At 42.3% G+C, this 15,124-nt stretch overlaps 1 protein-coding gene across 6 annotated transcripts in view; it reads right to left on the bottom strand.

Moving 5' to 3' along the window:
* EVA1A (eva-1 homolog A, regulator of programmed cell death) overlaps window positions 1-15,124 on the bottom strand; it is a 110,549-nt gene that overhangs the window by 44,040 nt on the left and 51,385 nt on the right. For 5 of the 6 annotated variants that reach the window (XM_072951571.1, XM_072951569.1, XM_072951570.1 and 2 more), the window contains 2 exons: window positions 8,399-8,485; window positions 4,147-4,197 (listed from right to left, as the gene is read on the bottom strand). The gene's annotated coding sequence lies outside the window, so the exon portion shown is untranslated. The remainder of the gene's footprint in view (window positions 1-4,146; window positions 4,198-8,398; window positions 8,486-15,124) is intronic. The other variant, XM_072951572.1, reaches the window with a different exon arrangement.

Here is a 15,124-nt window from a genome sequence, read left to right as displayed (position 1 = left end):
GCCAGTTCCCTAAATGCCAGCCAACCTTCCCAACTAGGGGACTGCAAAGATCTGGGATCTTACTCTCTTTGCTCCGCAAGGAAGTGACAACTCCTTAAAGCTGTTTTTCCTGGCCTTTCTCCTTTCTCTTGCCCATCTTCTCCCAACGTCCCATTTTGACACTTCTCTCCCTCACCTTCCCTTGATACTTTTTATTTCATTCTGCCTGGTTTTCCTGTAAGGAGCAGCCCATCATCCCTTTATTCTTGCATTTTAACCCCAAGCCACAGCCTGCTCTTCACCTGGCCCTGCTTTTCCCTGTACTGATGGCACTTGTGTACCTTAATCAGCTTGCCTCATCCCACATATCTCCAAATGTGCATCCTTGGCAGTGGCTCAGAGCTGGCTATTCCAGAACTGCCAGCGTGGTTCCAGTTCTAAAATGTCCCAAGACCTTGGGAGCTCAAGCCTGCTCCCTGCCTCCAGCTCCATGACTCCACCTGTGACCCTGGGACTGTGTGATAACACATGCTCTGTCGCTGTCTGCCCATCAAAGGAACTGTATCCCCAGGGTTCAGAACAGGAACTCAGGGTCTCAGTTTTCGGGGGTTTGGCCTCTGGCTGGAGGAGCACATTCTTTCTCCAACTGCTGTCGCTCGGACCCAGCATTATCATCACCCAGTTCATTCAGTGAAGCCCTCAGAGAGCTGAGGATTTCAGGTGGCAAAGATCTTGATGGCTCCTATTCAGTGCCACTCTCGCTGGAGACAGGGGACTGAATCACAGGGTATGGAGGGGTGTCAGGCTGGCGAAAGCCAAAGAAGCAGAGGCTCCCGTCCTTGCAGAAGAAAGAGGTTCTCAGGTGGGCCACAGACACTGGTAACATGGATCACACTGAGACGGCTTGAAGGGCTGCAGTGCCACAGGTGGCCGGAACGGGTCCCAGCAGATAAGACAACTCTCACTTTGGTGGATTCCAATGGGCCTAGGGGAGACCAAAGCAAGGGAAGAAGACCAACCCACAGGTAAGACAGAAATGAGCACACGGTCTCCGGAGGAGCCAGAGGCCCAGAAAGTGGCAGGATGAGGAGTGGGAGCTCGGGGCCTCTGAGAAGGGGCTAGCTCCTGTGACGGACCTGGCACCTCCGGGCCAGAGTATAGGTTCCCTCAACGGCCACTTGAGTTCCCAAAAGGTGACAAGTAGATGATACAGGTGAAGAGTTGGAGCCACCATGCTGAGTTCAGAGACTGTTCTGTAGGTATGAGGATTTCAGGACCCAGGAAGAAAGTGAAGCCACTGGAATATTTGGGTGAGCAGTGGGACAACGCTGTTCCAGGCACATCCCCTCTTATCTACCCCCACTAACCCACCACAGTGCAAGTCTGGGAGTTTTCCAACAGTCTCCAATCTGACGCTTCTGCCAGAACCTCTTCCTATTCAGTTTAGCACCCACTCTCACCAACAGGGTTATCTTTATAAAGTGCCAATCTGACCACTTCACTCCACAGTCCAACACTTCAACTAATCTTCATTAAAATTCTTAACACAACACACATTCACTTCCACAATATCTGACCTCTGTTTTAGCTCCTAATTCATCTCCTACCCAAGTCCACACACATACACATATACATACGCACAGAGATACAAGTACGCCTAATGCTCCAACAATACCAAATTACTTTTAGTTCCCAAATACACTAAGCTCTTTTATCTTTTCATGCTTTTGGTTGTACCCTTCCTTTTGCCTAAATGCTCCTCTTCCTCTTATCTGTCTGACTAATGTTTCCTTTAAAAGAGAATTCAGAAGTTCCACGGTAGTCTCAAAATCCCAAGGGCTTTTTTCCAGAAATAGAAAAATCCATATTAAAACCCATACGGAATATCAAGCAGTACAAATAGCCAAATAATCTTAATTTAAAAAAAAAAGTTAGAAGTCACACTTCTTAACTTCAAAACTTACTACAAAGCTACAGTAATCAAAACAGTATAGTACTTGCATAAAGACAGGTATACGGATAAAATAGAATAAAATAGAAATCACAGAAATAAAACCTTATATACACGGTTAAATGATTTTCAACAAGGGTGCCAAGACCATTCAGTTTGGAAAGGAGAGTCTTGTTGAGAAAACTGGATATTCACATACAAAAGAATGAGGCTGAACCCTTACCTTACATCATATTAAAAAAAATTAACTAAAAATGGGTTAAAGACCTAAATGGAAGAGCTAAAACTATACAACTATTAGAATAAAACATAGGAGAAAAGTCTTGTGACACTGGATTTGGCAATAATTTATTGGATATAACACCAAAATCAAAAGCAACAAAATAAAAATAGATAAGCTGGGCTACATTAAAACTTTAAACTTCTGTGCATCAAAGGAGACAACCAAAAGAGTTACAAGGCAACCCATGGAATGGGAGAAAATATTTGCAAATCATATATCCAATGAGGGGTTAATATTCAGATTATATAAAGAACTCATTCAATTCAACAACAAAAAACACAAAACACAAATGGGCAAAGGACTTGAATAGATATTTTTCCAAAGAAGAGTTATAAATGGCCAATAACTGAGTAAGCACATGAAGAGATGCTCAATATCACTAATAATTAGAGACTAAAATAAAAAAACACCACAAAGCTCATACAACTCAATAACAAACAAACAACCCAATCAAAAAATGGGCAGAAGACCTAAACAAACATTTCTCCAATGATGACATACAAACGGCCAATAGGCACATGAAAAAAGGCTCAATATTGCTAATTATCAGAAAAATGCAAATCACAACTACAATGAAGTTCACCTCACATCAGTCAGAATGGCCATGATTAAAAAGTCCCAAAATGATACATGCTGGAGAGGGTGTGGAGAAAAGGGAACCCTCTTACACTGCCGGTAGGAATGTAGTTTGGTGCAGCCACTGTGGAAAACAGTATGGAGATTCCTCAAAAAACTAAAAACAGACTCACCATATGATCACGCAATCTCACTCCCAGGCATATATCTGGAGAGAACTCTAATTTGAAAAGATACATGCATCCCAATGTTCATAGCAGCACTATATACAATAGCCAAGACATGGAAGGGAAGCAACCTAAATGTCCATTGGCAGATGACTGGATAAAGAAGTTATTATATATATATATATATAAAATGGAATTATATTATTTATATACATAGGAATACTATTCAGCCATAAAAAGGAATAAAATAATGCCATTTGCAGCAATATGGATAGTCTGAGAGATTGTTATACTAATTGAAGTAAGCCAGAAAAAGAAAGAAAAACACCATATGATATCACTTATATGTAAAATCTAAAAAAAAAGAAAAGGTATAAATGAACTTCTTTACAAAACAGAAACAGATTCACAAGCATAGAAAACAAACTTGTGGTTACCAGGAAGAAAGGGGGTAGGGATGGATAAATTGGGAGCTCAGGATATACTAACTACTATGTATAAAATAAATAACAAGTTTATACTGTATAGCACAAGGAACTATATTCAATAGCTTGTAATATTGTAATATGTAATATTACAATATTACAATATGTAAATAATGAAAAAGAATATAAAAAATAATATATATGTATAACTGAATCATTATGCTGTACACCAGAAATTAACATAACATTGTAAATCAACTATACTTCAATTAAAAAAAAAACAAGAAAAGATACCACCCCTCATCCATTAGGATGGCTACTACCAAAAAAACAGAACATAACAACTGCTGAGGAGGATTTGGAGAGGAACCCGTGTACGGTTGGTGGGAAGGTAAAGTTGTGGTAGAGGTACTATGGAAAACAGTATGGCATTTCCTCAAAAAATTAAAAATAGAATTACTATATGATCCTGCAAGTCCACCTCTGGGTCTGTATCCAGAACTGAAAGCAGTGACTCAAACAGATATTTATACAGCAGTTATGAAGAAGCATTACTTGCAGCAGTCTAAAGATGGAATCAAACTGCCCCTACACAGATGAATGGATAGACAAAAATGTGGTGTATGCCTCTGATGGAACACTACTCACAGTCTTAAAAAGGAATGAAATTCTGATGCATGCTACAAGGTGGAATAACCTTGGGGACATTATACTAAGTGAAATCAGCCAGTCACAAAAGAACACACATGGTACGATTCCACTTACATGAGGCTCCTACAGCAGCCGACTTCACAGAGACAGGACGCAGAACGGTGGCTGTCGGGGGTGGGAGAAGGGAGGAATGGGAAGTTACTATTTAATGGGTACAGAGTACAAAGTTTCAGTTTTGCAAGGTTGAAAGTGCTCTGGGCGTGGATGGTGGTGATGGCTGCACAACAAAGTAAATGTACTTGATACCACTGATCTGTCCACTTAAAAATGGCTAAAACGGCAAATTTTGTGTATATTTTACCACAATTTAAAACATTAACAATAATAATAAAAGTATAAAGTATTGATGAGGCACAGCAATGAATTTAAAAGGTTACGACCTTCAGAGAATCCTGTAATCAAATACTGATTTTCACTTTACAGGAACGGTAGCAGAATTATGGGATATTAAAATTGAAGCCAAAATGCTCTATGATATCATTTATATGTAGAATCTAAAAAATACAACGAACTAGTGAATATAACAAAAAAGAAGCAGATTCACAGATACAGAGAAGAAACTAGTGGTTACCCGTGTGGAGAGGAAAGGGGGGAGGAGCCACACAGGAGTAAGGAATTAAGAAGCACCAACTATTGCGTACAAAGTAAGCTACAAGGACATATGGTACAAGGGAACAGAACTGATACTTTACAATAACTACAGATGGAGAATAACCTTTAAAAATTGTGAACCCTTATATTGTACATCTGTAATTTATATAATACTGTACATCAACTACACTTCAATAAAAAATTAAAGTCAACAGAATTCTTATTTATATCACACTATGAATATGGCTTAATTTTAAGTAAAAGATATTACCTCACTTATAAAAAAAGAATGTAAATAATTGTAATCTATCACACTGATAGATTAAGAAGAAAAAGATATCACATCAATGGATGCAAAAATGGGTTTGTGTCAAATTTAATAAAGAGTCATGATTTAAAAAAATAAAATAAAAAAAGGTCTAATGCAGTAAAGCTCCAAATCTTTCAGACTCTTTTCCTGGCCAACAAAGTATTCAAATATTCTTCTAATATTGCACATACAATAGTGTAACTGGAATTCCTGGTGAACGTGTTTGTCTCCTGGACGGATGAGGCATCTTACAAATCCTTGTTACCCTGGTACCTAGCACAGTGCCTATACGACTGAATCACTGTCTTGCACACCAGGAATTAACACAACATGGTAAATCAGCTGCACTTCAGTTAAAACCTCTGATGAAAAGAGGCTCTCAGCAAACAAAAGGAGTGATTAGGCATGAGCTTTGTATGCATGAGTAAGTCTCCCAGGGTATTTCTGAACAGACCCTTGAGCGAGCCACTTGGAAGACTAAAAGGACAGCGGAGCTGACTGGCTCTGGTGCTGAGCAGGGGTACTTCCTTAGGACTACGAGAAGACCACACACAAGATGGAAGCTTAACTATGGCACAGAAATTCTTTCTGCAAGTCTTTTCATGCCTCTGGCGCTAATGGAAGGGTTGTAGGGGCCAGAGGCAAAAGAAAGAGGGGAAAAGAAGGCATGCTATGGGCTAGGACAGACAACTGCTGGGTGGGCCATCCTGGAGTGACTAGGAAGCCCCTCTGTGGTCCATGTGGCACAAGTCACCACACAGCAGGGGTCAGTAACCTTCACACCCTTACCATAAAAGGGCTCTGCAGGGTACGTACTCGCTGTTTTAGCCACGCAGCCTTGCAGTTGTGGTGTCAAAGCCACCACCACCAAGACACTAATGAACACGTGCGGCTGCGTCACAATAAAACTTCACTTTCACAAACAGGTTGTTGGACCCAATTTGGCCCTGGGACCATATATAGTTTGCACTCCTCTGGTCTAGAGTCTTCTACTCAAAGTATGGTCCAAAGACCAGCAGGATCCTCGGATCACTTGGGAGCGCGTTAGGGCCATCTTGGGCACCCAGGCCTTGGGAATCAAGCTCTTCACTTTATATAAGATGCCCAACAGAGTCTGCAGATGCTCTGCTGGAAGTCTGTGAGCCCCTTTAGCCGAGCACTCAGATACTGTAACAGCACAGGCCTAGAAGGAGTTTCACTTAATGCCTCCTGTGTGAATCTGATCTGGGGTAGGAGAGCCAGTACTTAGCAGCCAGCCACACAGTCAGTTCTGTAAGCGATGAAAGAGCACCTTAGTGAGGACACTGAGACAGAGGGCAGGACTCGGCACAGGAGAGTCTGCTCAGGGCAGCTGCTCAAGAGTGACTAGGAAGCCCCTCTGTGGTCCATGTGGCACGAGTCACTGAAGAGCAGGGGTCAGCACACCTAAACATCCTCACTAATGAGACAAGGTCTGCAGAAGCTAGATAAGTGATCACTCCCAGAGCCAAACTCTACTCCCAAGCCCTCTGCCTGGGCCCTTTCTTAACAGAGACGGAGCAAATCCAGGCAGCTCTGCACCGCCCACTGGTGATTCTCCCTGTAATTAAAACATTTCCGCGCCTCCTACTGTGATGGTTAGTTTTATGAGTCAACTTGACTGGCCACGGGATGTCCAGATTAAACATTATTTCCAGGTATGTCTGTGAAGGTGTTTCCAGATGAGATCCGCATTTGAATTGGTGGACTCACTAAAGCAGGTTGCCCTCCCCCCAGGATGGAGAGGCTTTACGCAATCCACTGAGAGCCTGAATAGAACAGAAGGAGGAGGAAGTAAGAAGCCTCCTCTTTTTCCCTGATTCACCACTGAGCTGGAGCATCTCCTCCAGTCTCGTCTTCTCTGGCCCTCAGACTGGGATTTACGCCACTGGCTCTCCTGGTTTTCGGGCCTTTGGGCTTGGACTAAACCACACCCCTGGAGAGGCTTTCTGCGCCTCCAGGCTGCCGATGGCAGATATTGGGACTTCTCAGCCTCCATGATTGTGTGAGCCGAGTCTTCATAATAAATCTACTGTTATACATGCACAGTTCTGTTTCTTTGGAGAACCCTGACTAACACACTTAACCAACATAAAGGTAAGGGGCGTGAAGCGTTCACCCACCTACAAGTGCAATTTTGTGCTCTGTTTCTCAAGGAAGTCCCTTATCACTGGCTACTTCCTAGAACAGCGATTCTCAACCTTGGGCAGTGTGCTCCCCAGGAGACATCTGGCTGTCACAACTGCGGTGGGGGTTGAAAGTGGCCTCTAGTAGGGGGCAAGGATACTGCTAAAATCATACAATGCACAGGATATCACCCCTACAACAAAGAACTATCTGGCCCCAAAATGTTAATGCATCAAGGCTATAAACCCTGTTCTAGAACAAACATCAAATTACTTCACTGAGCAGCCCAAGACACTCTCAGTGTTTGCGGATCTCATGTGCATGACCAATACAGCGAGAAAGATGTCAGAGAGAGCGGCTGCTTGGCAGCTCCTTGATGAGGACACGAGCAACCAAATGTTCCCAGTGGCCAGAAGTGTTCTCTGGGAGAAAAGATCACATCAACCAAGCCCTCAAGAATATACAGCATCAACCATACCAGCTATTAATTCATAACTGGAGAGCCACTTGGCATAAGATCTGGATCAGACTCTCCTTTTGACAAACTGACCCTGGGAATTATCTTGGCTAGGGCAGAATTGTGACTTAGCAGCCACATATTTTCAAAGCCAGGGTTTTCTCCCTGTGATAACCCACTGGAGTGATCCCACACCATTCTAGGGGAAAATCATATCTAGAGAACACTCGGGGGCCAGTAAACTCCTGCAGCGTACTCTCTTTGAACAGCACCTACTAATTCTTATGTTTCTTACTCATTGACAACTTTCTTTCACCCGTAACCCAAAGCTCCTTCACCTAATTACTGAAAACATGTGGCAAAACTGAAGAGACACCTGCTTTCCATCACCTGCCTACCTCTCAGAAGTTTGTCTTCCTGAACACATGTTGGTCACCTGATGAAGATGACAAGCTGGCTTATGAGCACCATCTCTTAGATGGAATAGCTAATTGCACGCATTGTATGCCATTTTCACTGGTTTCCATTTAGGGATAAACTTGTTCCAAGTACTGCAAATTCATATTCCCTGAAACCTTGAGTCTACTCCTTTATATTGAGTATAACCACTGGATGTACCAAATGAAATGTGCCAGATGATGGTACACTTAATCTTCTATTTCAGTAGCAGCAGTAAGCACCCCTGGTATGGAAGCCCCCACGCAGATGACTACCTCATTATATAGCGTGCAAAGGGTCATAAAAAATCTTATTATCCCCTTAGCTACCTGGGGAGAGGTGTGCTGTCAAGAGCAGAGGAGTACCTGGTTAGAACATTTCATCCCTTGCAATGCTGGTATCAGACAGTAGAGGTTCTGAAACTTGACTGGCTCTGGTTGGCTCCTCAGGCTCTGAAAGAGAAGAAAGATGGCACAGAAAAATATCAGAGAGCCATCACATGCCTGAGAGATCACAGCATGCCTTAGACTTGGTGTTGTTCTGGCTGCTTAGCAGAGAAAGCTTGGTGGCTTCCAGACCCCTGTAGATATAGAATAGCATTCTCTGAGGAGACAAAGCCCACTGCCAGGGTTTAACCTGGAATTGGATCCAGACAGCCAGAGAAACCAACTTTCCAAGGTCATGAAAGAAAGGGAAACAAGGGGTAAAAGAGCAAAGATGCATGCTTCCTCTCCCTTCGATCAGCCAACACCCACAACACAGCTTGAGTGGGGTGTGCGTGTGTGGCTCTTCATCTGTGAAGTCTGCAAGCCAGACTCTCTGGAACAGGAAGGGAGGAATTTCACTTTCCAGATAATAATGCACAGATGGGCCATAAAATGAAGTCTCATGCAGCCCTGTGTGGGCACGAAAAACTGGACATACTGCTGCGTGGATTCCCACAGCCTGTATCTTCCATCCAGAAATCTCAACTCAGCTAGGGAAGCCACTGGAGGTCTCTGAAAGAACTAGGTCACACACAGTTCCCTTACGTTGCCAGTTTCAATTAGGATTGTGTAGAAAAATTAAATCAGTCACAGAGCTCCCAGGGCACTGAGCTGTCCCTCTCCTCCACGCATACACACTCATTCATTTGTCATCACTGCTTCCTGCCAAGTTTTGCAGAATCTGACTTCTGCTTGTTTATTTATATCTTTACTCACCCCAGCTGCGTCTGCCTCACAAAGGCTTTGGGTCATCTCCCTACCTCCATTTTACTGTTAAGGGCAAGAAAGAAAAGGAAACTTAAAGCACAAGATTGTAGTTCTTTAGAGACTTGTGCACCAAAACCTGGAAGCAGGTCTTTGAAACCCACTCACTCTCAAATCTATACTAAAGAATACCCATGCAAGCACTGACCCCAATATGGTCACATGGAGTCTGAGATGCAAAGGCTTGAATAGAAAAATAGCTCCCATCTCACAAGATGCTAAGTTATACACATGGCCCTGGAGAAATGGCTGAGCAGAGAGAAACCTCGATTTTCTCTATAAGACTGATAAACAGCTATGGATGACACATCCAGTATGCTAGCTTACCAGCTGCTCGGCTTGGTTCTACCAACATTCCCCTCCAACCCACTGCAGCAAACCATTTCCAGGGACACATCCTGGACCTTGCTTTCACTTAGAAAGGCATCACCTCTGAAGTCTGGGCTGTGAGCTCCTTAAGGGCAGGGACCATGTCTCCATTCTTCTCTGTTCCTAGAGTTTCCCACAGTAAATGGACAAAGCCAGTGTTCCATGGATGATTAACTCACACTCAGAAATCCCACTCCCCAACCAGAAGCTTCCATTCCTACTACTCTCGCTCCTAGAATCAAAGCAAATTTGCTTTTCAGCCTCTCTGGGACCTCAAGCATCTTATACTCTCCAGCTCACCCAGTTTGTCAGTCTCAACTTCCATTTGCTTTTCCCTACACAATCTGACTACTATAACTACACTACATTCAGCTCTTACCAGGACCTTTTTGTTGCCCTCCCACCGCCCTCAGACCACTCTAACCCTCACCTGCCAGCTTTTCTGTCCAAAGGCTAAGTGCTTCAGAAAAAAAATCATTAATATAAGCACCGTTGCACATGTTTGGTTTATATCAATAGGTGCAGACTAAAACAAAATGAAACAACAAAGAAATTTGTTTTTTATCTACTTTTATATATAGTGATTAACATTTGAAAATCTCAAAGTCCCAAATCTATCCCTTCTTATTTCCTTTCCCCTGGTATCCATAAGATTGTTTACTATGTCTGTGAGTCTGTTTCTGTTTTGTAGATGAGTTTATTAGTCCCCTCTTTCTTTCTTTCTTTCTTTCTTTCTTTCTTTCTTTCTTTCTTTCTTTCTTTCTTTCTTTCTTTCTTTCTTTCTTTCTTTCTTTCTTTTTTTCTTTCATTCCACATATGAGTGATATCATATAGTATTTTTCTTCCTCTTTCTGGCTGAATTAACTTAGAATAACAATCTCCAGATCCATCCATGTTGCTGCAAGTGGCATTATTTTATTCTTTTTTATGGCTGAGAAGTATTCCATTGTATAAATGTACCACAATTTCTTTATCCAGCCATCTGTCAGTGGACATTTAGGTTGTTTCTATGTCTTGACTACTGTATATAGTGCTGCTATGAATATTGAGGTGCATGCATCTTTTCAAATTAGATTTCCCTCCAGATATATGCCCAGGAGTGGGATTGCTGGATCATATGGTAAGTCTATTTTTAGTTTTTTGAGGAATCTCCATACTGTTTTCCACAACGGCTACACCAAACTACATTCTCACCAGCAGTGTAGGAGGGTTCCCTTTTCTCCACACCCTCTCCAGCATGTATCATTTTGGGACTTTTTAATGATGACCATTCTGACTGATGTGAGGTGGTACCTCATTGTAGTTTTGATTTGCATTTTTCTGATAATTAGCAATATTGAGCATTTTTTTATGTGCCTATTGGCCACTGTATGTCTTCACTGAAGAAATGTTTGTTTAGGTCTTCTGCCCACTTTTGGATTGGGTTGTTTGGTTTTTTTTGTTATTAAGTTGTATGAGCTATTTATATATTCTGAAATTACGCCCTTGTCAGTTGCAACATTTGCAAATATTTTCTCCCATTCTGTAGGTTGTCATTTTGCTTTGCTTATGGTTTCCTTTGCTGTGCAAAAGCCTGTAAGTTTAATTAGGTCCCATTTGTTTATTGATTGATTATATAGCTACATTAATCAAGACTGTGTTATTACAGGGAGATAGAAACAGATCAGTTCAGAAGAATAGAGAATCCAGAAATAGACCCATACAAATATGCTCAACTGATTTTTGACACAGATGCAAAAGCAATTCAGTGGAAGAAAGAACCTTTTCAACAAATGGAGCAACTGAACATCCATAAGCCAAAACATGAACTTTGTCCTAAGCCTCACACCTTATATAAAAATTACCTGAGAATGGATCATAAACCCAAATGTAAACTGTAAAACTACAAAACTTTCAGAAAAAAAAATAGACAAATTTGGGATCTAGCACTAGGCAATGAATTCTTAGACTTGGCACCAAAGTCACAATGCATAAGAGAGAAAACTGATCATCTGGACTTAATCAAAATTAAAAACATTTTCTCTGTGTTAAGAGGATGAAAAGACAAGTTAGAGAGTGGGGAAAAACTGTGCAAATCATCTATCTACCAAAGGGACTAGTATCTAGAATATATAAAGAACTCTCAAAACTCAACAGCAAAAAAAAAAAAAATAGCAAACAATCCATTTAGATCAGGGATAAAGTTATGAGGAGATATTTCACCAAAGATATTGAAGTAACAAATAAGAATATGAAAAGATATTCAACACCACTGGTCACTAGAAAAATGCAAATTAAGACCACAGTGAGATACCATTACACATCAAGCAGAATGGCTAAACTGAAACAAAGTGACAACACCAACTGCTGACAAAGATGTGAAGAAGCTGGATCACTCACACATTGCTGGTGGGAATGTAAAATGAAACAGCTACTCTGGAAAACAGTTTAGGAGTTTCTCAAAAAAAAAAAACTAGACATGCAACTATCACATAACCCAGCAGCTGTACTGTTGCTGGTCATTTATCCCAAATAAATGAAGACTTATATTCACACAAAACCCACACATATACTTAGTAGTTTAATTTGTGATAGTCAAAAGCTAGGAACAACCCAAATTTCTTTCAGTGGGTGAATGTTCAAACAAACTGTGGTATATTCATGTCACAGAATACTATTCAGCAAGGAAAAAGGAACAAACTTTTAGTACACGCAACAACCTGGAAGAATCTCCAGAAAAGTATACTGAGCGATTAAACGCAATCCAAAAGACTGAATACCTTATGACTTTGTTGATATACCATTATTAAAATGTCAAAATTATAAAAGCAGGGAGTAAATTAGTGGTTTTGGGAATTAAGGAGGATTGGGTTCAGAAGAGAAGTGACTGCAGCAATAAAAGGGCAACAGAGGGATTCTTGTGATGATGGAAGTGTTCTGTATTTTGACTGTATCAAGTCAACATCCTGGTTGTTATACTGTACTATAGTTTTGCAAGAATTTATCATTGGGGAATTTTTATATGGAATATGGGATCTCTGCCTTATTTCTTGCAACTGCAGGTAAATCTGAAATTATATCCAAAAAAAGTCTAATTTAAAAAAATAATTTAATGCATGATCTCCAGAGTTGTCCTGAATCATCATCTTCACACTGAAGTTTAAGAAGCATTAATCTAGAAGACTCAATCATGATATCAGGAGAAATTCAAAATTCCTTCTCATAAGGAACAATTTGAAAAGACAGAGAACGTTTCATCTGGGGAGATCTTGGAGGAGAAGGTTATGCGAGTTCTCTTTCCAGACTATGAAGGGATTGCACAGGAGGAATCAGACTCCACTCATGTGGCAGCAGCAAACAGGGCACAGGTGTGTGTGGGGGCGAGGGCACAGGACTCAGGGCTGGTCCGGCCCGAGGTTAACCCGGAGCCTTACTGTTGCCTGTCTTTAAGACTGAGCAAGGTTAGCTAACCACTCTGATCTTCTGCTTCCTCATCCTGAAAATGAAGTTAATGATTCTTAACTCAATCCATCAATCGGTTTCCAACCAGAGAAACAGAAACAGCTTCAAGTATTGACAACAAAAGGAATTGAATGTAGGGACTTGGTTGCATGTGAGAAAAACAGAAATATAGGTCGAAGGTGACTGAGAAGCTGAGATTTGAAGACTGCTACAACAGATGACAAAGTCAAGGATTTAAAGATCTTCTCAAATTGATATGAACTTCAAAAAGAGGGAAAAGTTGGAGTAAGATTGTGTGGGATGGGATCATGAGGTCATCCAGTAATTAGCAGCAACAAACAGCAGGCAGTGGAATGGACTGAGGGAGGAGGCAGTGCTCCCCAGGGGCCAGGGTCACAAGGAAAACTCTGCAACCATGGGGGACTCAGCTAGTGAAAGCTGGTATCACGGAGATGCAGCCACGACCAGCGGAGATGCTTGAGGAAAAGAGAGAGGGAGGAAATACTCTGGCTTCCTCTTTTCCTCTGCCCTCCAGTCTCCCACTGGTGAGTCCACTGGCCAGACCTAGCAGGAAGCCAGAGCACCCTCGAGACTGAGAAAGGCAGCCTCCAGGTTGGCCCCAGCTATCCAGGGAAGAGCATGGATCAGAAGGCCAACAGGCCCAGGTACGGCACACTCACAGGGTCCCTAAGACGCCTTACACTTAGCAGGTACTCAATGAATGGTCACCCTAACTTTTAAGCACCCATGTTGTATGATGGGCATTTAGAACTGTATTTTCTCATCACTTTACATAGAAACGCGAGCTGGGATATTTGGCTCATGCCACATGGATTCTGCGGAGAATGCTAAGTTTTTCCCCCAAGTCAGCTGCATATCTGAGAAAGATGGAAAATGCCCTGTCCTGAAGTTTCACTGTATAAAGCAAATGTTGAATTTCCACAGCTGCTGGCTTCAGCCCATCCAGAGGAATAGTTTCAGTGAAATATTAATTTCTGAGAGAGCCACGCTGGGGTAAAATTGCACAGTAATCCAGGCAGCATGTGCAGAATGTATTTGGTGTCGGCCAGGAATGGTTTTAATTATGTGAAGTCTTCAGAATGAGAAGACAGTGACTGAAGACGCTTGACTAAGTGCCACAGAGGCTCTGGATGCGCCCAGACCCTTCCCCAGTGTCAGTTTATTTCTGGAGTCCCCAGACCTGAAACACAAAGGGAGCTCCCATGGAATTAAATAGTGACACTGTCAGAACCAAGAGGCACCAGGAGCAAAACCAAGACTGGACACGTGAGCATCAGCAACACAAAGACCTCCAGTGCAGCATGAAGGCTCGGCGTCCAGCTGAGCAGCCGGGCAGCCAGGGAAGAACAGAGCGGGTGGAGAATCCAAAGGAATGCTCAGAACTCGGGAGGCAGGGTACAGGATGCTTTCCTGAAAGGTCCCCATAGGTGCAAGGTGCAGAGTGAGGCATGCACATGTTGGACACCTCCCATTTCCTGGGAGTCACTGGTGAGGTGTAGTGCTGAACCTGAAGTAGCACCTGGGAGTCGGGAGAGGACCAGGGTCCATCCCTAAGGATGAACAGGCACTAAGGACTTGACCTTGCAGATAGAAAAGCTGAGCCAACCCTATGGGCCTTAAAAATAGTCAATGACCAGAAGTCCCTATGCTAGTGGGACAGACAGAAATCAGGAAGTTATCTTTAAAGACTAGCTTTCAGTCTCTGGGTTCTGTCTGTGGATATCTGGACCCCGGCACTAGCCTGGGGCATGGGTTTCTGTCCCAGGAGGGCCTATATGAGTGAGAACTTAAGAAAGGGGACAGGAAAATAGCAGGGAGGGAAATAGCTCAGTGGTAGAGCACATGCTTAGCATGCATGAGGTCCTGGATTCAATCCCCAGTATCCCCATTTAAAAAAAATAAATAAAAATTTTAAAAGATTGAGAAAAGGGGAGGATGGGTTGGGGGCATGAATTTGAAAAGGAGACAAACAAAAGCTGGTCCTGTGAAGCAGAGTAAGTGGCTTGGAGA

Source organism: Vicugna pacos, chromosome 28, assembly GCF_048564905.1.
Source record: "Vicugna pacos chromosome 28, VicPac4, whole genome shotgun sequence".
Taxonomy (NCBI): domain Eukaryota; kingdom Metazoa; phylum Chordata; class Mammalia; order Artiodactyla; family Camelidae; genus Vicugna; species Vicugna pacos.
The sequence above is the reverse complement of the archived record's forward strand: the minus strand, read 5'-3'. Positions and strand labels throughout refer to the sequence as shown.